Source organism: Castor canadensis, chromosome 6 (genome assembly GCF_047511655.1).
Source record: "Castor canadensis chromosome 6, mCasCan1.hap1v2, whole genome shotgun sequence".
NCBI lineage: Eukaryota > Metazoa > Chordata > Mammalia > Rodentia > Castoridae > Castor > Castor canadensis.
The window spans coordinates 126,844,028-126,867,368 of record NC_133391.1 but is presented as its reverse complement, the minus strand read 5'-3'; the positions used below and the strand labels follow the sequence as shown (position 1 = coordinate 126,867,368).

General features: G+C 40.1%; 1 long non-coding RNA gene across 1 annotated transcript; it reads right to left on the bottom strand.

The window, feature by feature from the left end:
• Positions 1-502: 502 nt before the first annotated feature.
• LOC141423926 (uncharacterized) lies at positions 503-16,645 on the bottom strand. Its single transcript, XR_012448692.1, has 3 exons — positions 16,486-16,645; positions 13,500-13,558; positions 503-1,241 (listed from the first exon to the last, which is right to left on the bottom strand). It is a non-coding gene; the product is annotated as an uncharacterized lncRNA (long non-coding RNA).
• Between the last annotated feature and the right edge of the window lie 6,696 nt (positions 16,646-23,341).

The following is a 23,341-nucleotide window of genomic DNA, read 5'->3' as shown; positions in this document are numbered from 1 at the left end:
TTTTTTTATTCATTTAGTCACATGTGCATACATTGTTTGGATCATTTCTCCACCCTGCTCCCCACCCCCAAAGACTGGAGTTTTAAGCAGAAATTGGGGTTCTCCGTCAAGAACTAGGATTAGAAGTGTTACAAAAGGGAACAATGACCTCAGACCTCAGAGAGAGAAGAAAGAAACTCATTTACTGAAGGGTCTGGTGACAGTGATGTTAAAAGTATTTCCTCTACTTCCACTTCTTCTTCTCTTTTTCCCCTTGATCCCTTTCTTCTTGCAATAGCAAGGATAGGAGGAAGAGCAAGAGATTCTTTCAGAGATGTCCCTTCATAGCTAGTAGAAAGATGTAGAATGGAAAGTCCTCTTTGGAATCATTCAAAAGACACGGCATAAAACATAGCCAAAGATTTGTTCAAAGTGGCACATCACAGTTGTATTTAAAGTTAGAGCTATTACGTAATCAAAATGTTATCAATGAAGAAATGATTATGAATCGAGACAGGGAAAGACAAAGCACGTGAAGATCATATTGTCAAGTAAGACATACACCTCAGAGATCTTGGCCAGTTCCAAAATTTATTCATGATTTCAGGGATGCACATAATGAGAAGACATGGGTACAGCAGAGAGAGGCTGGGAATCCTTAGCCACGTTCCCTGGGTCTTCTTCCTGAATCTGAAGGGCTCCGGCCAGAGAAAATACATGAAGTTGCTTAAGAACAGTACACAGCCACCTTACCTATCCAGAGTAGCTCCTTAGTTCAGAAAGCATCTGAAACATCTCCATTTTATACTCAGATATTTACAGAATTTACATGACATTTTCCAAAGAGCTATGCCTCATAAATCTGTAGTCTCCAGGTTTGTTTACCTAAGAAATTTTAGACACCAAGGTACATTCTGCTAAAAGCATTCCATGGATAAGGACTCTCATGCCAGCAAAAATGATTTTGTTCACCAGGAGGTCTGCCATTAGTGCCCTTACAAGATTAGAACAGTTTATTTATTTGCCATCTAACCAAGGAACGTGCCCCCTCCCCAAAAGAGGAAAAGAATGCATCATAGACCTGCTGCTTCCAAAGTATGCTACACATACTATATCCAGATTTTTTTGTTTTGGTTTGGTTTTGGTTTCTTGAGACATGTTCTTGCTGTATAGTCCAGGCCTGTCTCAAAATTCTGATCCTGCCTCAGCCTCCCCCTGTGATTACAGGAGTGCACCAACACACCGAGCATATCCAGGTACGCCTATGGAACGATAAAAGTTAACACTGACGTAACATAACATTTTTCCTTTGTTGATCAACGATAGGCGCATAACAAGCTATAGCATTTGAATTATTATCTTAACTGTGTAAAAACAAAAGAAACTAGAAGATTATATCATAAAAAGATTCTTAAAGGTTATCTCTGGATCTACAGATTATGGATGATTATTTTATTCTTTATATTTTCCACGAGAAGTATGTATTACTCACATTGTCTTTTTGCTTGTTTGCCTCTTGAAATCAGTGTCCAAGAGAATCTATGTAGCACACTAGACACAGTACAGAATTTGAAAGCAAACTGATTTGAATTCAAACTCTGGCTTAGCTTCTCACTGCTATGAGATCTTGGACAAATTAGCCTACTTCTTCACCTGTAAAGCAAGAAACATAATATTCACCCCTCATGGTTGCTGTGCATCACAAGTAGATGCATCAACCATAAATGTATGCACTTTCTCAGCTACCCTCTGGTTGGTAGACTTCCAAGTCATGCTGCTTTGCGGGGGACCAACCAATTAGTTACCCCGGGAATGCCTCCCCCTGGGCTGCATACACACAATGGGGCCAACCAGCCACGGGCCTGGAGTTGCTTAGTTGTCCTGCCATTTCCAGATTTGGATGAAATACAACAGCACCATGCCTGGGATCTCACATTCTGGTAGCTAAGGATGTGTGAGGGAATTAACCCTCTGCCAGACGAATTTTGGCCAGTAGAAAAAGGAGATAATAAGGATACAAGAAAATAAATTGTCCTACCTTCTGTTCTCCAGTCACTCTCCCTGAGACATGCATTCTCTGTACAGTCTTTCTAGAAAAGCCCACCTCGTTTTACAACCCACCTGCTGAATGGATGCCTGTCTCTTTATGCTCATCACAAGGCACCTGTCAAGACAGTGGCCTCGCATTGCTTTGCATCCTCTTGGCTTCCTGTCCTTTTTCTTGACTTTTGCTGCCCTAAGTATCTACCTCCAAATACATGATCTGTACTTGATTCCTTGCCTCAAGCTCTGCTCAGCTGTTAGAGAAATCTGATCTAAATCAGAAGATGATTTATAGGAAGTACTCAATATGTAAGCCCTCAGACCAGGATGTGCATGTGTAAACACATGAAGGGAAGGTCCTGGGTTCAATTCCAAGTGTAAGGAAAAAAGGAAAGAAAAAATGGAGAGGTATGTACACCCATGCCCTGGATAATATATGAAACATCCTTGTATTTGGGGAAACTTTATAAATACCTCTGTACACTAAAATTTAAATGAAATTTATTTTTTTGGTTCCCAATCCTGCATTTTACCCATTCCTTTCTATGAACAAGGTAGAAACCCATTGTATTCATTTTAACTAACAGTGAGATTGCCTTATATTATGAATTACCATAGAAAGTTACAAATAGAATGCTTGCTGTTTAAATGAGTCAGGATAATATCATGGGTAAAATCACAAGCTTTAATTACACAATATGAATTGGAACCCCAATTCTATGTGATCAGAGAGTAATCAACCTCTTAATGATTCTTTCCTCATCTGAAAACTGATGAAATTAATGGCTTCCTCACAAGGTTGTTGCAAATTTGAATTAAATGATGAATGTAAAGTTCTTAGCACAAGATATCTACATTGTATTAGTGAAATAATAATTACCAAAAATGCCACATATAATATATATTCTAAATCAAACCATACAAACATTTCAAATGTATTCATGAAGAGCAGGAGTTAGGATGGATGTAGATGAAGTCATTCATGGATTAATTATGCTCCAAGGCTAGTGTGTAGTCCAGGGAGACCATCAGGACCTGAGGCACGTGTCATAGCTGTCATTAGTTGGATGTGTGGCATGCTGACACAACAATTCAGGAAGACGAATAGAAACAGGCAGCAAGAGGAGGGTGAGCAAAGCAGCCTGGGGCTTGAAGATATCAGTCCAGATCTATGCCTGTTTCTCTGAAAACATCTGTGGAGGCAGCAGGTAGAGGAAGTAGAATTCCCCACTCTGCCCTGGAGCATCAGGGCTCTGGCCAAGTTCATTGGGATTCCTGCGATACCAGTTCCTGTTTCTGCAGTACAGTACTGGGCAGGGAAACTGAGACAGCAACCCACTTGGGGAAGGAAGCAACAAGACAGAGCTCAGGGGTGCTCTATAATGTCCCTCTAGACCAATAAGTCACATGTCTCAAGCAGCACATCTATTCATAGATCCTAGTGGTCTGAGACTACTAAAATACACATGGGATTTGTCTGGATTAACTCGGGATCAGAATGAAATTATAGACTAGAAGGTATGTAATGACTTGGGTCAGAGGCTAAGAACAAAGGAGGGTGATAAATAACCTGTGTCAGGTGAAAAAGCCAGTACACTTACTGAGGAGGGTGGGGAAAAAACAGAGGCTCAGCACTTCCATGACAAACTCACCCTAAGAAACCTACATCCCTCATGTCAAGTATAAGATCAGAGCAAACGCCACAACAATTCTAAACTGTGGCCTCTGAGGATACTGGGTCCTAACTTTGCTAGTACCAACTCTCTACGGACACATTTCAAACTCACATCTTTACTGAATTCTAGTCTAAAATAAATCTCTTAAGAAACTATGGCCTAGAATCCACCCTCCCTGTTTTTAAACAGTCTCTGAGATTCTTTATCTTTTCCATGCAGAAGCAATATATTGTAGAAGAAAACTTCAGCCTCTCTCCACTCCCAACAAATACTTCAAAATTCAGTATCATTTGCATCTTTTCACATAAGGATATCATCCGTCTCATGGCTTAACATGACGAGATGATGCTGGAGGACATTATTTCATGTTTCTATTCTGAGAAAGATGTCTCTCTTCAACTTAACTACTAGCTGACAAAAATAATGTTGAACATCTGCAAGAGATAAAACAACTTGAATCCAATTTCCTTTCACATAGATTAAGAGTCCCATTCTCCTGTCACTTATGTAGCATATAACTCAATTTTTTGCAATATTTAAATGAGAGGCTAGTTTTTCAGGTCTGTCATGTGGATGACATAAATTTTTTATTTTGTCCCTTCCACTGATGTAGTAGATATATGAGACCCTGTCAGAATGTGGCAGGGAGGACTCACACAATGAAAGACAGAAAGACCACAAAAAGGAGAGACTGTAAGAAAATCTCCTCTTTTAAGAATACAAATAAGTAAATCACACCAAGGTCATATGCCCTGTTGAGAAATGTGACTGGAACCTAAGTCACCTGTATGGATCAAAGATTGAACAGCCTATAGTTTATAATTAATTTGACAGTGATACCTAAGCACAGATGTAATAATTAGGACTGAAACAACAGTGGCCTTTTTTTTGATTCAAGTAACTGAAAAAAACCCAAAGGTCATCTAGCTTCAGGTAAAGACTGATAGAGGGTTTCTTCAAAGTCATCAGGGTCTGTTTATCTTTTGGCTCAATTTCCTTTGTGTTGGTGTCATTCTTAGACAGGCTTTATCCAAATGGGAGAAAATTGGCTACAACAACTCTAAGCTCATATAACATGTTTATTAAGAAGAGTCAGCTTCTTGGGCCGTTTTCAAGGTCCAGTTAGGAAAACATTAAACACACTTTAAATCAATGGGAATTTAATTCAAGGAATTGGTTAATGAGTGATAGAATAACTGAGAACCAAAAAGGAAGGATTGAGAAAATTAGAAACAGTGGTAGGAAGTCACCACTCTTGGGGCTAGAAATACAAAGGGATTATGGGAAGCCAGAAGTGTGGGTCAACAGCAAAATCTAGAACTATGATAAGTATGTCACACGGAAGCCAGTATCAGAAGAGAAATAGTCACCAGTGTAAGCAGTGCCAAAAGCACAAGAGAGGGGGAAACTAGCCTGGCCTCTTCCACCTGCTCTCCAATCTCTTCTCGGTGCCTCTCATTGAACAAACCTAGCTGAGAGTCAGCAGGTGAGGCATCCTGGGAGAAGCAATTACAGAGAGCAGGCAAGTAACCCACACAGGATTTAAACATAAAATTATTGTGTTTCCGGGTCATATTTATCTTTGACCATAATCTGTGGAATCTCCCTTCCTGGTCAATGAAGGATGCCTCAACGTCATCTTAGACAGATTCTCCCAAAGTGCCGAGTAGTTTCAGTTCTTAAACCTTCTCAGTGCCTGAGCAGCATGAGTCCCCATGCTGCTGGGACTAAGGAGTTACTCTTGATCAAAAAGTCATCAAGATCAGCAAACATGGGGAGATCTCAATTCTTGGCGGACATACCAGTGGAGCTAAAGGGAATGCCTGCTCTGTGTGTCACCACAGTTAGAGAGGGACTTTAGTCAGTGGGGGCAGATTGCAGGCTGGGTTAGTGGGGAACTCTAGACCAGTGAACAGAGGACCAGAAGAGGATAGGTTTGGCTTAAGTACCCCTGAGACAAGAGCAGGTAAACTCTCAATAAGTATAGGGGGGTGAGTCTCATAATTTTCAGCTGGTGTAGACAAGCACGAGTCAGCCCCACAAAAGTGATGATTTGGAGAGTAATTTCATACAAGGAGCATACTGAGGATAATGGGAGACAGGATTCTCATTATCTTCAAATTTAGAAAAGGGGAAGTTCATCAGACTACTATCAGATTGCAACTGGAGATATCTGTGTAAACTAAATATATGGATAGAAAACTGTAGAAATGACTACAGATGTGTGTGTGTGTGTGTGTGTATCTATTTCTAGTTCTCTGTCTGTTGAGAAGGCTTAGAAGCAACACTTTGTTAGCAATGAGCACAACTAGCTTCCAGATCCTGGTGTTTAAATACCATTTTCTACAAAAAGGAACAAGCAGCTCTTGGAAAATGGCTGATTCCATTCTCAAAGAATGATGCAGACATGTTAAAGGAGTCAGACTGAAGGGACTCTTGATAGATAAATATGGGACAAATTGAGCATTAAAATAAATAATGATAGTACTTGATTATAACACATTGAATAAAACAGGAATCTATGGATCCATACAAATATAAATAAATACATATACACATGAGCAAATGGGGTAAAGAGAAAAACCTACTTTATAATAAATTCATAACTAATAATTATAGAAATAATTATGGAATTAGAAAATTGCTATTTAGCCAGACACCAGTGCCTCATACCTATAATCCTAGCTACTTGGGAGGCTGATATTGGGAGGATCACAGCTCTAGGCTAGCCCAGTCAAATAGTTTGGAAGATTCCATCTCCAAAATAACCAGAGAAAAGTGGACTGGAGGTATGGCTCAAACGGCAAGCACAAAGCTCTGAGTTCAAACTCCAGTGCCACCAATAAATAAAAAAAGAAAAGAAAATTGCTATTTGGTAACCAGAACAATAATAATTGATTTAGATAAGAATCATCATTGACTGCTTAAACTACTGAGTGAAAATTTGATGAAGAACGGGATATTTACATAGTCTCAAAGCACTCCACAAGACCCTTATTTACAGAAAGACCTATCTTGTCTTGCAGAAAGTAGAAGATAGACCTAGCAGACAGCATCATAGCTAAGGGGAAAAGTTACATCACCAGTAACAGAATAAATCTGCATCTGGTAGCTCCGGTCACATCTGTGATATTCCTGGAGAACATATTCATCATGTTGGTCTAATCCTGAGGACTCATCAGATTAAAACAAATTTAGGGGCATTCTACAAAGTAACTGGTTTGGATACTTCAAAAATAACAAGGCTTTACCTGAGCACCCGTGGCTCATTCCTGTAAACCTATCTACTTGGGCAACTAAGATAGGTAGGATCACTGTTGGAGGCTAGCCAGTTCACAAGATTCCATCTCCAAAATAACTAGAGCAAAATGGGCAGGAGGTATGGCTCAAGCAGTAGAACACCTGCTTTGCAAGCACAAAGCCCTCAGTTCAAACCCAGTCCCACAAAAAAAAAAAAAAAAAAGAAGAAGAAGAAGAAGAAAGAAAGAAAATTAAGGCTTTGAAGGGCAAGGGAAGACTAAAGAATGGTCTCAATATGAAATGACAAAAAGAAATGACAACCAAATGCAATAGGATATTCTCATTTGAATTCTTAACCTGCAAAGAATATTATTGTGAAAAAGGGTGAAATTTAAATAAGATCTCTTAATTACATGTTGATATAAGCTCAGTGTTAACCTCTTGACTTTTAAGGGTGCACTGTGGCATTATTAGAATGTTTTTTGTTTAATAAGTAACTACTGAAGAATTGGAGTAATGGGTCATTTGTCTCCTACTCATTCTCAAGGTTTTAAGGAAAAAAACAAGTGTGTGTGTGTGTGTGTGTGTGTGTGTGTGTCTGTGTGTCTGTGTGTATGTGTGTGTGTCTGTGCGTATGTGTGTGTGTCTGTGTGTCTCTGTGTGTCTGTGTGTGTAGAGAGAAAGAAAGAATATGTAGAAAACTTACAATCCGGGAACCTGGATGAAAGATACACAAAAGTTCTCTATACTACCTTTACAACAGTTTATCCTTCTCTAGTGTACTTTTAAAAGAATCCTAAGGTAAAATTGCCTGAGCTCCTAGTCATGAGGTTATAAATATTTTAATTTATACCCATAGCTCACTCTTTCATTGGATGCCTAAGTGTCCTCATAAGACTGGGCTTCCATGACTACATGTAGCAGCTATACTGGAAGGCGGGAGTAGACCCCAAGTCATGGAGTTTAAATACATACAATTTAGGAAGTGCTTTTAAAGAAAATGAATATGAAACTTCAAAATTAGATTCAAGCCAGGCATGGTGGTGCTTGTCTATAATCCCAACACTTAGTAAGCTAAGACAGAATTACAAGTTCCAGTCCAACCTGGGCTACACATTGAGACTTGTCTCAAAAAACTACCCTAAAAATAGATATGAAAGTGAGTATTTATTGAGAAATGGCTCAAGCAACTTGAAGCCCTGAAGCTCAAACTGTTAGCATCGTGATAAGTCTATTATCTGCTGGATGGTGAAGCAGACTCACTCCACCACGTTGGGAACCACATTTGCTGAGCCCTTAAATAGAAATGCTCTTGTTCGTTCTCACCAACATAGCAAAAACTACAAAGGTTTGGGTTTCGACCTAGTGAAGAAAGCAATGAGGAGACTCTCAGCCCATCTCTAGTGTTCTAAACCACAAAAACCAGCCTCAGCTTTAGCAAATAGACTAGAAAAGTAGAGCTGACTAGAAATGAAGTGTAATAAGAAACAAGTAAGAGGCTATCATGTGGCCCAGTTTACTGCTCCAGGAGACCATATCAGTTTTTTGGTGAACACTTTATGTAATAAAGATTACACATTGACCTAGCCTCTTCGTCTATGGCTTTGAGACATCAGGGAGTGGGAAGGGAGACCAAGAAATTGGCTACTGCAGAACACGCTCTCAATCTCTTCCCATCAGGTCCATAAATACCACTCCTTAGACTAGCCCATGTGCCAAGATTAAGACAATGGCTGGCTAATACTATCATATGACAACAAGCCAAGAGAGGTCCTCTTCCTTTCTAAGAGGATATGTTGTTTGTGCTGACTAGTACATGTAGGAAAAAATAGAACTGAAAAACCAAAAAAAATGTAATGAGAGAGTCAGACTGGAAATACTACTCCCTCCACTGAGCATTCACCAAGGTGAAACTTGCTTCTCTTTCATAACACAACCCATCACAGAACTGAGATAGCTTATGATATTATCCATCACTCTATGGTGGTACCCTTAGATGCCACAAAAGAGCATTTGTAGGTAGATTGCCAATTTGTTATTTTTGGTTCTGGAATAATTTGACTATGGGGGAGGGGGCGTTTCAAGAAAATCACCCAATCCCCAGCCTACTCAGAGAGTGTGGAGAGTGGATCTATCAGTGAGAACCGCAGTCACTTTGGCCAGCATGTGCAAGGGACCAACGCCCTTCTCTCACGCATTCTGCTCACGTGGGCTTGCAGAGAGCTTTGATAGCAGTGTGGAGCCTGAGGGTGGCAGGAACACACTTGCTCTCTGGTGCCTTTGCATCTTTCCCCATGAACCCCACACTTGGATTAGCATGATTGCTTCTGATCTTCACACAACTGGCACCTCCTTGTGTTCCAGAACTCACTCAGCTTTCACCTCAACAGAAGAATCTTTCCTGTCACTGTATCAGAAGTCATGCCCATCCCCAGCAGTCACTCTCTGTCACCTTACCTTATCTATTAAGTTCATAAAATATACCACTGTGTATTTTACTGTCTGTCTCCCCCACACAAAGACAAAGACTTGGTCCCATTCATCATCATTGCATTTCAACACAGCACAGGGCCAGGCACAGAGTGGGTGTTTAATATACTGTTAATTCAATAGCCTCAAAAAAAAAAAAAAAAAAAAGAGCAAAGAAAAATAGATTCATCAGCTGAGTGAATGAATGAAAAGGTATGTATATATTTTTTTTTTGCGAAAAAAAGGCACTTAGGATTAGAGAATGAAATCTGAAATAAGAGATTATAGTTTCAAAAGAAGCAACTTATTCACTCTTTCTCCAGTTTGCTCAGCCAGTCTGATATCTCCAAGAACATAAGAAAGATATGAGAGGGGATCATAAACACTTTGCACAGTGCCTGAGAAAGCAGCTCAATTATTGATAACTCATGGTGGGCAATCTGTGGCAGAAAAGCTAAAAGGAAACCAAAATGTGGATATAACTTTTGTCCAAATCCACCAACCACAGCCAGGCCTACCTGGCCACCAGCCTGCACTGATGTATGAGATCAGTAGGTCACAGACTTCAGGTAAGTCCCTAAAAGTTCTGGGATCAGAGTTGTTAAATGGTATCCAGTGAGGCTGGGGCCTCTGAGGGTGCAATAGACCATGAGGGTCATCAGAATTGTTCTTATCATTCCAAATTGCTCAACCACTGAGAAGTTCTGCTCATTTTACCACAGTCAGTCTGAGCACTTGGTAGTAGCAATACAGATGCTCCTTAACTTATGACTTACAATGGGATATGTCCCCATAAACCCAACATAAGTTGAAAATATCATAAACTGAAAATGTATCAACATACCAAACATAATGGTTTAACCTTCCTTAAACGGGCTCACAGCACTTATATTAGTCTACAGTTAGTCAAAATCATTTAGCATAAAGTCTATTTTTATAATAAAGTATTGAATATTCCTTATTTAATACTGTATACAAAAATGACTGCAACACCCGGAAGCCAGTGGCTCAGGCCTGTAATCCTAGCTACTCAGGAGGCAGAGATCAGGAGGATCGCAGTTCGAAGTCAGCCTGGTTAAATAGTTCATGAGACCCTATCTCGAAAAATCCTCCACAAAAATAGGGCTGATGGAGTGGCTCAAGGTGAAGGTCCTGAGTTCACACCACAGTACCACAAAAAAAAAAAAAAAAAAATGCTTGTAACATAGTACACTGTAGAGTACCGGTTGTTATCACTCTTGCCATGGCCCACCATCCTACTACACATTGCTAGCTCAGGGAAAGATCAAAATTCAAAATGTAAAGTAAGGTTTCAACTGAATGTGTATTACTTTTGCATCATCGTAAAATCAATTATAAGTCAAATGGTCCTAGATCGGTACTAATCAAGCACCTATGTGGCAAGCACTATGTTAAACTCTTCCTTCCTAGCTCAATATTAACTTCATTCTAGATTTTGCACGAGGTTGTTAGATCTGACACAAAGGACTAGAATCTGAAGTGACAGACTCTTGGGAGTAGAAGCCAAAATACCTGCTACAATAATTCAACACAATTATTCATTCAGCAAGTGTCTACCCATTCTCCAAGTCGAAAGCAGGAAGTCTAAGTCACAAGACAGGTTACTTCAGGCTGTGGACACACTGCCCAAGTAGAAATGAACAACCTCAAGAAGTGATCAGTTTGGTTGGGTTTTCACTGGATGTTGGCCTAAGCCAGGGAATATCAAGAAAACTGAGGTTATAGTGGAAGGAGAAGACTTCCTCAGGACATAAAGCCTTTATTCAAACCAGGATTTTCAAAACTACAGGAAGGAAGTTAAAAATTCATCTCCAAAAAGTCTAAACGAACTGATGGGCAGAGCACTCCATCGAGATCCAATCTCTACATGATCTTTCTGTTCAAGATCCTCGAGATCCAATCTCTATATGATCTTTCTGTTCAAGATCCTCGAGATCCAATCTCTACATGATCTTTCTGTTCAAGATCCTCTTGCCTGTGTTCCTAAAACCTCATCTTATCTGTTATGCAGGTCTAGAACAGGCACTTAGAAACAGCTTCTCCCAATAATCACTGACTCTTTACGTGGGTCTACAAGTTAACTGGAAGCAACATAAACAGCTTGACATCTCTGCTTCCATTTTACATTGGTCTTTGCTCTAAACAATCACCTTGGAATCCAGAAAGGATAAAACTGATCAATAACACCTTGTGACAAGGGCTGAAGCTACTCCCCTCGTCCCACTCTCCCCCCACCACCCACCAATGGCTTTCTTATCATGAGGCCATGCCTTACCAACCCTGAGACGATGATCAATGGAACTACACTTCTGACCGCCTCTGACCACTGGACCACACCTATGACTAGGACTGCTTAATAATTATGCATACCTCTGACCCCTATCCCAATTCTTCCTCTGATTAAAAATAATGCTCATTTCAGCTCTGAAGATGGGCTGAAATGCTTACTTTGCCTCTTCTTGCCAAAGAATAATCTTTCTCAACATTTTACCACCATCTCTTTATTTGGTATATTGGGGTGAGTGGCTGGACCTGACAAGTTGGAATCCCCAGAGTTGGGCCTTTGGCCTAGAACTTCCAGTTACTGGTCTACAGTACTCAGACAACTTTTTAGATAAAGTGATTATTTTAGCGGCTCCACCACTCTTTTTTTTTTGTTCCATTTTGTTTTGTTTTTAATATACCACACACACTTATCTAAAAGGACTAAAAGCCATTGTTGTTTCAGGACCTAGAGCCTCCCCAATAGAGAAGTCATATGATCAATGACATAACCTGACTGTAGCTAAAATTTTACATCTGTCTCCAAAAAACACTATCCAGGTCTCAAAGACTGCATACGTGACACTAGAAACTGCCAGCGGAGAGCAGTGTGCCATTTATCCTGTGTGTGTTGATGCAGGCTGCACACTGGTGACATAGTGACTGAGATTATTTTCAGAGGCAGTGCACAAGCTCAGGTGAGGCACATTAAGATGCAAACTATTCTCCACAGGGGGTGGAGCACTACCAGGGATACCTGAAACCAAGCTCTAGGATTTCCTTATACCTTTTCTCCTCACTCTCTTGATTATTAGCCTCAGCTAAACATGTTAAGGCATCTGTTATTCCCCATCCCCCCACCCCAAGAAAATTAGAATGCTGTTGGAACCTGTGGTGTGTTTGGGAGGTCACACTTTTCTTAAACGCTGCTGCTGTTGCTAAAGTTTGAAACTGTATTATGATTGGTGTGTCACAGTCTTCATTACAGTCCTTTAGCAAGAAGGCAAAGCCTCCTTTCGCAAAGTCTGTTATGAGGATTGTCTGGATCAATAATCCCCAGAGGAAATTTCTAACTTGGAACTGAATTGTGAAGAATTCAGGCAGTACTAGATTTTTAAATGCATTTAATCAATAAGCAGTCATTTCCACCTAAACAACTGTGAGTGTGTTGGGGCAAAAACTTGGAACCGAAGTAAACTTTGTATTCTGGTCAACTACACTGATGAACTGGCAATTCTGCACTTTATTCTGCAAGGTTAACTTTAACCTTGAGGAAAGTTAAACAGTGTAGTTTAAAACAAAATGTTTAACATATTTTCAAATGTTTCTAAAACACCTATTCTCATTTTTGGTGGTAGATACTTTTATAATTTAGTTTTTAACTACAAAATGTTTAGATGGGGCCATGTCTGAATTTGAGAACAAATGAACATCCCCAGAGATGACACAATGACCATTAGGACTCTGTGCATGTTTTTTAAAGAAAAGTAGGACCATCTTTGTAGGAAGGACATCCACAACCTATTAAGCAAAAGCATAGAGATGTTATTGTTGCTCTACAGGAGTTCAATTATGTCTAGAAAGGCTTTTATAGACACTGGGTAAATAAAGGAATGACTGTGACAATAATTAAACTATTTTGTTATATATCATTATTATTATTATTTGAGCTCCATACCCACATTTCTGTATTGAGGCGAAGATTCTGCAAGCTACGTTTATCCTTTGGCTGAGTTCCATGAGGTGCTAGAGAGAAACTGGAAGGCAGAGGAAAGATAAGGGATAAGGGACTTGCCCCTTCCTATTTACCTGCTGGCTGCTCCTGTCAGCATTGCTCCCTCTGTGGTCACAGATGCAGCAGAGTGGTCCTATGAGCAGTTTTCCATTGTTAGTGTCTTCCCACATTTCCAGGCTCATCACACCACCCTCCACAGTATCAGCAGCAGCCAGGCCAAGCCACCACCTGAAATCCCAGCCCCTGCTCACTACCACCCCATTCTCTGAGCTTCAGAGATGTCAGTGGTAGCCAAGTACCTTTGCCTAAAATATCCTGATTTAAAGCAGCATCTGGTGATGCCCTCTCCTCAGAATACAGTTCCAGCTCTATTGGATCCTTCTTATAATGTCTACGTTCTGATAATCCCAATCAGTTCCCTTCCTGAAGTTATATCTGAATACACCAGTACTCTTTCATGTTTTTTCATACTGTAACACCTGTTAGCTAATTTCTTACATTTTATCCATTAAATAGCTAGTGTGGTAGTGTAGTTTCCATCTTTCTGATTGCTCTTTGAGTATAATCGGTACCTTCCAGGCCAAAACAAAAAAGTTGGGGAAGGACTAGTAAGCATAAGAATGGCTTGTGATCAAATAACTTTAGGAAACACTGAGTTAATAACACAAAGGTAAAGTTCTCTCTGTACTGAGACTTACCATGGCCTGTATACGCTACAGGGCATTGCAGACTTCCAGGTGAAAGACATCTCTCAAACTTAATTGAGCACAGAACCCATTCAGTGTGAAGTATGTTGTGAGATTAATATTCCACAGTGCAAACTCTAAGAAATCTTAGAGTCAAAGAATAGGTCCTGGAATTCCCAGGAAAACTTTTCTATTATTAGTAAAAAAAACACAAGATACCATGTATTTTTCTGCCAATTGAAGGTACTTCCCTTTAAAACAGAGAAAAATAGCCTGGTAGATCTACTATAATACATTTATTCCTGGCCAAGCCCTCACAGACATAGCAAAGAGGAGAATACGGGCAATTCTTTTTTTTATTAAAAAAAAGAAAAAGTACCAGAGCATTTTAGTGAATAGTCCAGATAGTTAGGTAGCTATAAAATTGATCATAAAACTACATTAGATAACAGTTTTAACTTAAGGCTTAGTCTTTGTTTCTCTTTATAGTAATGTGTTATTGCTAACTCATTAGTAAGAATTCTATCCCATTCTCTGATCCAGCTAGCCATAACACTAAACCTCGAATTTCTTGCAATTATGAGTTCCACAGGATGAGAAAATGCTATCTCCTTTTAATAAATCAAGGATACAAAGCTTTACATGTTTAACATCAAAGGCAATTTGAGTCACAAAGACTACCATTGAAGAGCCCCTTTTTACCAGGTCTGCAGCCAACATTGAGTAGAAAGTATAATAAATCATCCAGTGAATGTGGATATTCACCATCCTCTGTCATCCTTGCATTCCTGGCATCACTGTCCCCTTCTTCCACATTTATTCAAGGCCTTCCTGTCTCTCCGACCCAGCTCAGATAGACTTTCCACCATGGAACCCTCTCTAACTCCTATGATTCGTTAAGCACTCCCTTCTCTGAACTCTGCTGCTATTTATTGTTTGCACTTCTCACTTGGATATGTCACAAATGTCTTACATTGTTGTTTATTTATAAACATCAACACCATGCTTCCAAGTGAACTGCAGACCCTTTGAAAGCAAGGACAATTGTGTATGCCTACAGTGACCTCATCATCTGAACATGGTCTGAAAAGGAATTCATTTCTAGTTCTGGATTTGCCTGTATGAAAATAATATGCACTTAATGCATAGCACTCACAGAGAAGGAAGAAATTATATGGAATTCAGATTACCAGAACCTCCATGGATTATGAAATCTATATGCATGTCTGATTTTTTTGGAAGAATTTAGTGCCTTGCTTGTAATAAGAGCTCAACAGATGTCATTCACTGCTGCTGCTGCTGCTGCTAATCATGGATTACGTTTGGGCTTCTATTTGGGTTCTCAAGGAGCATAGGCTAAAGGTATGTTTGTTAGAACTGCATTTAAATTTCAATTATAGAAAGTATAAACCAAGAAGTGATGTGGAAAGAACACTGTCTTGAAATCAATAAGAACTTTGTTCTTTAATCCCTCCTCCCACTTACTGTGTGACCTTGGGCAAGTCCAGTCATGCATCACTTAATGATGAGGCTCTGTTCTGAGAAGTGGGTCATATAGCAATTTCAGCATTGTGCAAATTCATACAATGTACTTGCGCAGACTAAGATGGATATGCTCTTAGGCAAAGCAATGCAGATTGACATTGACTGAAATGTTATGTGGTGCATGACTGTACTTGACTTTCTTCAGAATCAATTTCCCTGTTTATGAAAGAAAGACATCTCTTTCACATAGCTAGTATTATGATCACATAAAATCAAGTGTTGGTTCATTACACAGTTTACGCATAGAGGGTACTTGATAACTGGAGTAGTAGTTGCTGTTGCTATTATTTTTAGCATAAGTTGGCACCCAGGTAAGCACAGCCCTTGATCTACCTACAAGTATTCTTGTGTCTAAATCCAAAACAGGATTCATCTCCAAGGGTTTAAGGATTACTCCTTATTAAGATGACCAACACATTAATCTACTACCAGTATTTACAACTTAATGTGGATTTTTCTCTAAGAGCTGATAGACACATTGATTTGCTCTTGTAGCAATCATGCACTAAGGTATTTCTATGTCCCACATACTCCACAGGACAGTACAGAGATGAAAAAAATGTCCGTAAGTCTTTCCGTTGATGGGCTTGAAGTCTCTGTGTCCTTGCTTGAAAAAAAGTAGAGAGCAGATGGGGGTAATTAGAAAGCCAATCAAGGCATCTAAAATGCTGAAAGGATGATGCTAATGGACACCTGGGGGGTCTTATCTACCCTAACATTTTGCCTAGAAACTGTCCCATCTGACTTAGTGGGTGAGAAACGATGTATATAAAAGAAGTAGGTAAATCATAACATAATTTTAAGGCAAATCAATACCTGGCTCTCTTACCCAGAATCGTGGATGACTTTTGAATTCCTCAAAACTGCAGCCTCTGCCTGCCGCTCATGAAACAAGACAGTAGGTGCATGGGGACAGCCATGATGGCTTCCTGGTATGTCTTCTTGTCCCAGCACACCAGACATTGGGAGTATTTCTTCTTCAATATGGCTAAAATTTTCTGCTGAACAAGAAGACAGAACTTGCTAATTTAAATATTTTTTAAGTAAAAATCAAACACTAAACACAGTTTAAAGAGTGAACTATTTTGGGGACTACTCTAAATGAAACTAATCATTTGCAAGCAAATAATAATTAGAATAATTAAGCTGACTTGGATGGATCTGTAGTTGGTCTCCCACTTATATCCATTAGTTTTGCAATTCTCTGTACTTGAAAAACTACACAAATGGACATTTTCAAAACAGTCTATACTTCAAATTTTCACTAGTCCACACTGATCTTGACCCCAATCATCCAAATTAGCAAGGCTTAACAAAGTTTTTCAAAGCCTTCTGAGTCCCCACATCGTTTTGTCCTGAATTACATGAGTTCCTGCCCAAGTCCACCACATAAATGCAATTGTTCCCCTCCCCCACTTCATTTGGCTGCATCTCCATATTGAGAAATTTAGACCACTGCTCCAACCCGAAGCTATTTCCATCTTTTACCCAGAAGATAATCACGTTTCAGCTTCAAATTAGAGTTAATCGCCTGACATATTTTATAATTTATGAGAGTGCTGCATCTGATGTGAGATGATCAAGTTTTATTATCTATGTGTGCATTCGCAGTCTATTGACATAGAGTTTGGGTATTTAGCTTCTAAAAATGGATTTAATATGGCCAGATTAGTTAGCCCTTTCTATGAAGGCCATCCAGAGCCACTACCCAATAGTTACTGAGGCCCTCCTAATCCTTTAAATATCCCCTCAATATTAAGGCTGATTCTGAGCTGCATGTGTGCCCCATCAGTATAATAACAGCAACAATTTCTCGTATTTGTATAATACTTAGTATTTTTCAAAGCACTGTTGTTAAATGTCATACCCTCCCCAACCGGATGTGGTGATAGGAAACTGAAAAGAATCTCATTTTCCTCATTAAAATAAAGTAAAAAATGTTAATACCAGAGGAAATGGAGCTGCCAGTCCCAGGGTTCCACATTCATTAGCAGAGTCCTGCTAAAAATTCCTGAGCCACACGTTGTGCCAAGCAGTCGTGGACAGTCAAATCTGTCTTGTTACCTCTCCTCTGTTTCTCCAGAGAGCCCAGCAACTCTTCTCTTTAGCTCTCCTCCACCAACACAGGAGTCATCTGTCTGGGGCAGGTGATGAGAAGCAACGTATGGCTGCCTCTCCTCAGCGGCCCCCTGCCAGCTATGATCAGTGTCAGTCTGCAAAGCCTTCTCTACTGCCCTCTGGATCCAAAGTCCTCCTTCTGGTTTTGCCGGTGCTCAGTGCAATCAGTCCAGAGGTGTGAGGCCTCAAAATCAGTGCCGACACAGTCAGGATTCTTCATGGCTAAGTGGCTTGAGGACATACCCACTTCCTAAGCTCTAACAAACCACACTTCCTGCAATCACAGCTTTGTTGAGGCCGGCATCACCAGCCAAAGAAGTCAGAAGAGGCTCTGCTGGCAGGAGCAGAGCCCACAGGCTGCTGGGAAGCCTGGCAGAGCGAGTCGGAAGCAGGTCAGCTCCTGGAAGACTCCGGCAGCATTTCACGGCTTCTCACATTTGCTCCATTCTGAACTCAGCACAGCTCCAGAGACTGAAGCAGTGGAGTGGGCATCTGTGTGCTTTTGTGTCCTTCACCTTGCTATGCCTAATCCAAGTATCCTCAGGCCATGACACTGCTTCAAAAATCTGAGCACTGTTTCAAGAAGCACTCCATTGGAGTTGCCCTTGTGGAATAGCTTTCACCCTGTGGAATCTGACTCTCTTCCCACTATAGCACCATTACTGCACCTAGAAAATACATGAGCTCTTAACACTGGGATGAGCAACTGTCCACTCTCACATTTCTGGCAGGAGATGTGATGGTCATTCATGCTAGTAGCAAAATTCTCCTAACTCTCTACCTTTCAGGAACATGGTAGGAAAGAGTTCCCTGCTCTTCTCTGAAGTTAGGCATGGTGTGGGACATTTGTGTCCAATAAAGAGAAAGCAAAGGTGATGCTTGCTACTCCCAGGGGAAGTTCTCATAGCCAGAGGGTGGTTCACCCCATCCCCAATCCATGGCTACAAGGATGATAAGGGTACATGTGTCGAGATAAAACCTCTATCAGCCTGGAGTGGAGCCCCCTACTGACTAAAATTGGACATGTAGCATGAAAAAAGATTTATGATATCTCTCCATTGAGAGCTTTGAGTCATTTGTTATTGCAGCATAAATGGACCTAACCTAACTCATTCCTGAGTGGAGGGAAAACCAGTCCCTGGAAACTCAGTCAAGCTGATGAGCGATGCAGGAATTGACCTCGCTTCAGCTGAACACAGAATACAAACCAGCTCAGCAGTGGACAGTCACTGCTGCTACGACTGCCACATGCCAAAATAATATGTAAAATATATGGCTTGTTGTCAAGATCATTCCTACTTCCTGAAAATCTCATTTTGGATAGGGCACACATTGCATATTTCCTTCACTGGATTTTCAGAAACAAAGGAAGAGGAAAAAGGATCGTGCCAAGCAGCATTTATATTTAGCATGCACCATATGCACATGTGCGGTACAGAGCACAAAGACATGTGGCAGTCCCGCCACATTGAAATCAGCAGGCTAGAGAGCAGGAGATATAATAAAGAAGTGCGAGACTCTCAGTAGTATGAATGTAGGCATTTCTGAGAACAGAATGGCTCTTTGTGTCTTGACTTCACAAGATTCTTCAGTAGCCACGTCAGAATATTCTAGGGGAGCCTGATCTTTAGATGCAAGGCCATGTGAGAAAGGAAGGCTCAGTGAGCACATGCTCTTTGAAGTAAAGTAAAGTGCAGTTACTTAGGGCCCTGGTAAGTTCTTGCTAATCCACTTTATTACATCCTCCACTACAGAGCTCGGTTCTGAATGGGAGGCTTTCTCCTCAGAGTCACAGAAGGAGAAAATATTTTGAAGCAAAGATGGTGGCTACCAGCATCAAAGGCACACTTATGAACACTGAGCACTGCGTGATTATGAAGGGAGCATGAGGACGAATTGTTCAGTCCCTGACAAAGGAAATGAATCTTGGAAACTGAAAATAAGTTAAAAAAAAAAAAGCAAACATGTGAATACCCAGCTCGATACAGAATGCCATAATAACCACCCAGTCAGCTCTAAACAGGCAGTAAGTGTCAGAAGCAAAGGCATTGTCACTCCCAGGATCTACTGAGAGTAGTTTTCCCTAATGCACACCTGGATGTTCACGGTCCTTGTCTCGCATCACCCCTAGTGAGGAAGGAAAAACAGACATGCCTACCTCAGCAATGTCATTGTTCTTGGCCTGCCCCAGTCCAGCACTGTGATGAATGGATAGAAAAGTCGACCTCTCAGTCAGTTTTGTCTAGTAGTCATGAAGTCATAACCTCCCATCAGATTTTTAGCAAGAAATCAATCTCTATCTCAATCTCTCTCTCTCTCTCTCTCTCTCTCTCTCTCTCTCTCTCTCTCTCTCACTCTCCCTCTTTCTCTGCTTTTCTGAGACAAGATCTCAAAAAAAAAAAAAGCAGTCCAGGTTAGCCCTGAACTTATGATCCTCCTGCCTTAGCTTCCCAAGTGCTAGGATTATAGGCATGTGCCACAATGTCTGGCCTCAACCTCAATTTATTATTATTCCTTTCCTTTATTTTTCCAATTATTCAGAATCATTGGTGGGCAACACTTTAAACTAAATGGATTCAGTTACCACTAACCAACCACACACTCACGTGCACACACACACACACACACACACAATTGGAATAACCAAAGTGAATTATTTCTTCCCAGAGTCTAGTTCTGCTAATGGTGTTTGTTTTGTGGGCATGAGTCAATTAGTCAGAGGCAATATCTTATTGAAAACATGGTATGTCCTTGTATGGTTTCAATGTTTGTGCCCCCTCCCAGATTCATGAGTTGAAATCTTAACTTCCAAGATGATGATATTAAGAGGTGGGGCTTTGGGAGATGATTAGATCATGAGGCAGAACCCTCATGAATGGGGTTAGTGGCTGTATAAAAGATGCCTGAGATAGCTTGCTCATCCCTCCCCTCCATTATGTGAGAACACAGCAAGAAAGGGCCATTTATAAAGCTGGGAGTCACACCTCACAAGACCGAATCTGCTGTATTTGGTGCCTTGGTCTTAGACTTTCAAGCCTCTAGAAGTATGAGAAATACACTTCTGTTGTTTATAAATTATCCAAACTAAATATTTTATTGTAACTACTCAAATGGACTAAGATCGCTCTGAAAGAAAATGATTTACTGTTAGCTTTGAGTGATTTTTAAGATTTTAAATATAATAATACCCATTTATATCTCCTGATATATAGAGTATAATGAGCATCCACTGAAAAGGCTTGATTATTGCAGGTGAAAGTTATATATAGACATGTTTGTGTTGTTCCAATGGACACCAGAAAAATGAACTTCCAAAGAGATTTTCATGAGGGAAGAAGAGACTTTGAATCCATCTTTTATACAGCCACTAACCCCATTTGAATCCAGCAACAGATCCTGGCTGCCAATGGTGAGGGTCCTTCCAGGAAGTACATTGGCTGACACTGGAACTCCATACACATAGCCCACCTGGAGGCTTAGATTCACACCAATAGAAAGAGACTGTATGTTTAAGTTTAAAAATTATATTAATGTTTCTAATTTGGGATGACTCAAGAAACCCTGATGTGGGGCTTCACACAGCTAAGCAAAGCACATCAGAAGCATTTTCCTTCTCATTATGCCTTGAAGCATAATGAATGCAATCCATTTTGATATGGACACCTCTAACTCTGGTCGTGCCCAGGCAGCCAGGGCACCATCCAAAGTGAATGGATGTTTAGTCCTAGTGAATTCATATATATATATTTAGACTTGTTTTACTGTTTCTTACCATCCCGAGATTTTGCCCCTTTATTTTTATTCTACCTTTGCTAAGAGTAACTCACCAGTACCACAACCCATGTTTGACTCTGTAAAGCCACAGAGTCACTCCTTCTCTTCCCCCAGCACTCTGTCCCCCACATTCTCCAGACATCCCCCAACCTCATAGTTAAAGCAACATAAGCATCCACTCAATGATAAAGGATTTCAGGTCACATAAATATTTAATCTACCTTTATAGGTGTTAGCCTTAGGAAGACATAAGCTCTTGTCTACATGATAACAATTAGAGATCCCAATAAAGCACCACTTACAAGGTTTCCTACTCCCTTGCCAGTGCTTAAAATTTTATAGCCAGAGATTCATTCATTTGATCTTGAGCTTGATCCCCAAGAATGAAAATAAGAAAATACATGTGGCAGGAACAGCTGATTGCCTACCCAATATCTATTCTTCTCTACAGTTCTGCTAACAAAAATCCCACCTTTATTTTGAGTAGAAATGTGCCCAAATAAAAGACTAGGGAGCCATCTTCCTTTACAGTCATAAAAAACAGTTGTGACCCATTAGAAGTCATTAGGAAGAACTTCTGAAGAAGGTGGGCTAACTTAATTGACCACTTCCTTCACCAATGCCCCTTGTTCTCCTGCATGAAACAGGAATATAATGGTAGGAGCAGGAAAACTCATCTCAAGGTAATCACAGAGACCTTGAGCTACTGATGAAAGCTCTCCCACAATCAGCTTCCAAGCCCCTCATTACATGAGAAAAAAACCCTCTAGGCTGAAACCCCCTGAGCTGTGTCTTCTTATTGGTAATTGAATGCAATTTATGTGATGCATATGTGCAGCATTATAGAAGCATATTTTATCCTTTGATAAGTCAATTTATCAAATCTTTTCCTGAATATTGTCTTCTGTGGGGGAAAATGAATAAAATTGTGGTGATATTGGGGATCACAAGAAGAGAAGAGGATATACAAAATCAAACTTGGAAGAAGAAAAAGGAATCAGGCATTAAATGCAGTGGGCAAATGCTATTCATTTCGTCTTCCTGTTAAATACTCAAAAGGAGGCAAAATATCATTCGAATAAAAAAGACAAGATAAGCATAAAATTGCAGAATATGAATACACATCCTCAAGAAAGCCAAAAATAGCCATGCAAACATACATTATGGGAAATTTACAGAAGAGTAAGTATGATGGGTAAAAATGATACTAATTCCCTGATCTCTTTTAGACTCTTTCTACCAAACCTTTTCAAAGAAACAGGGAAAGAGTCTCAATCTTCCTTTTTCAAAAAAGCAGGGAAGAGTCTCAGTCTCTAAGGAAAGTTCATTACTCTGTATCAAAGCCTCTCCATATTCTATTTATTTGTTGTTACCTTGTACCCTTACTTTTTTTGTTAAGCTGTGTTTATAACCAAATCATTAACAAATGCTCATATTCCTCAAATTCTTGATTTCTTAGTGCATATGAACCAAAGTCACATGGCCACTAACTATTATCACCATAACCCCCTTAGCAGTAACCTTTAGAGATGGGACAAGATGGCAGAGGATTAAAAGCTTTCTCCTTCAGACTCCATGAATAGGAGTCTGGATAATCAAGAAGAGATTACATACAGAAGAGCAAAAGAGAGAAAAAGCACTGACAACAACAAAAGAAGGACAGGACAGCTGAAAAATATGGTGAAACAGAAAAGTGACAAAGTACATTAAGAACAGTTTGTGGGAAGCTGAAGCCTCCACCCTAAGCACTCTCTCATACTATTATCTCCTATACCACTATCATCCCCCCCTTA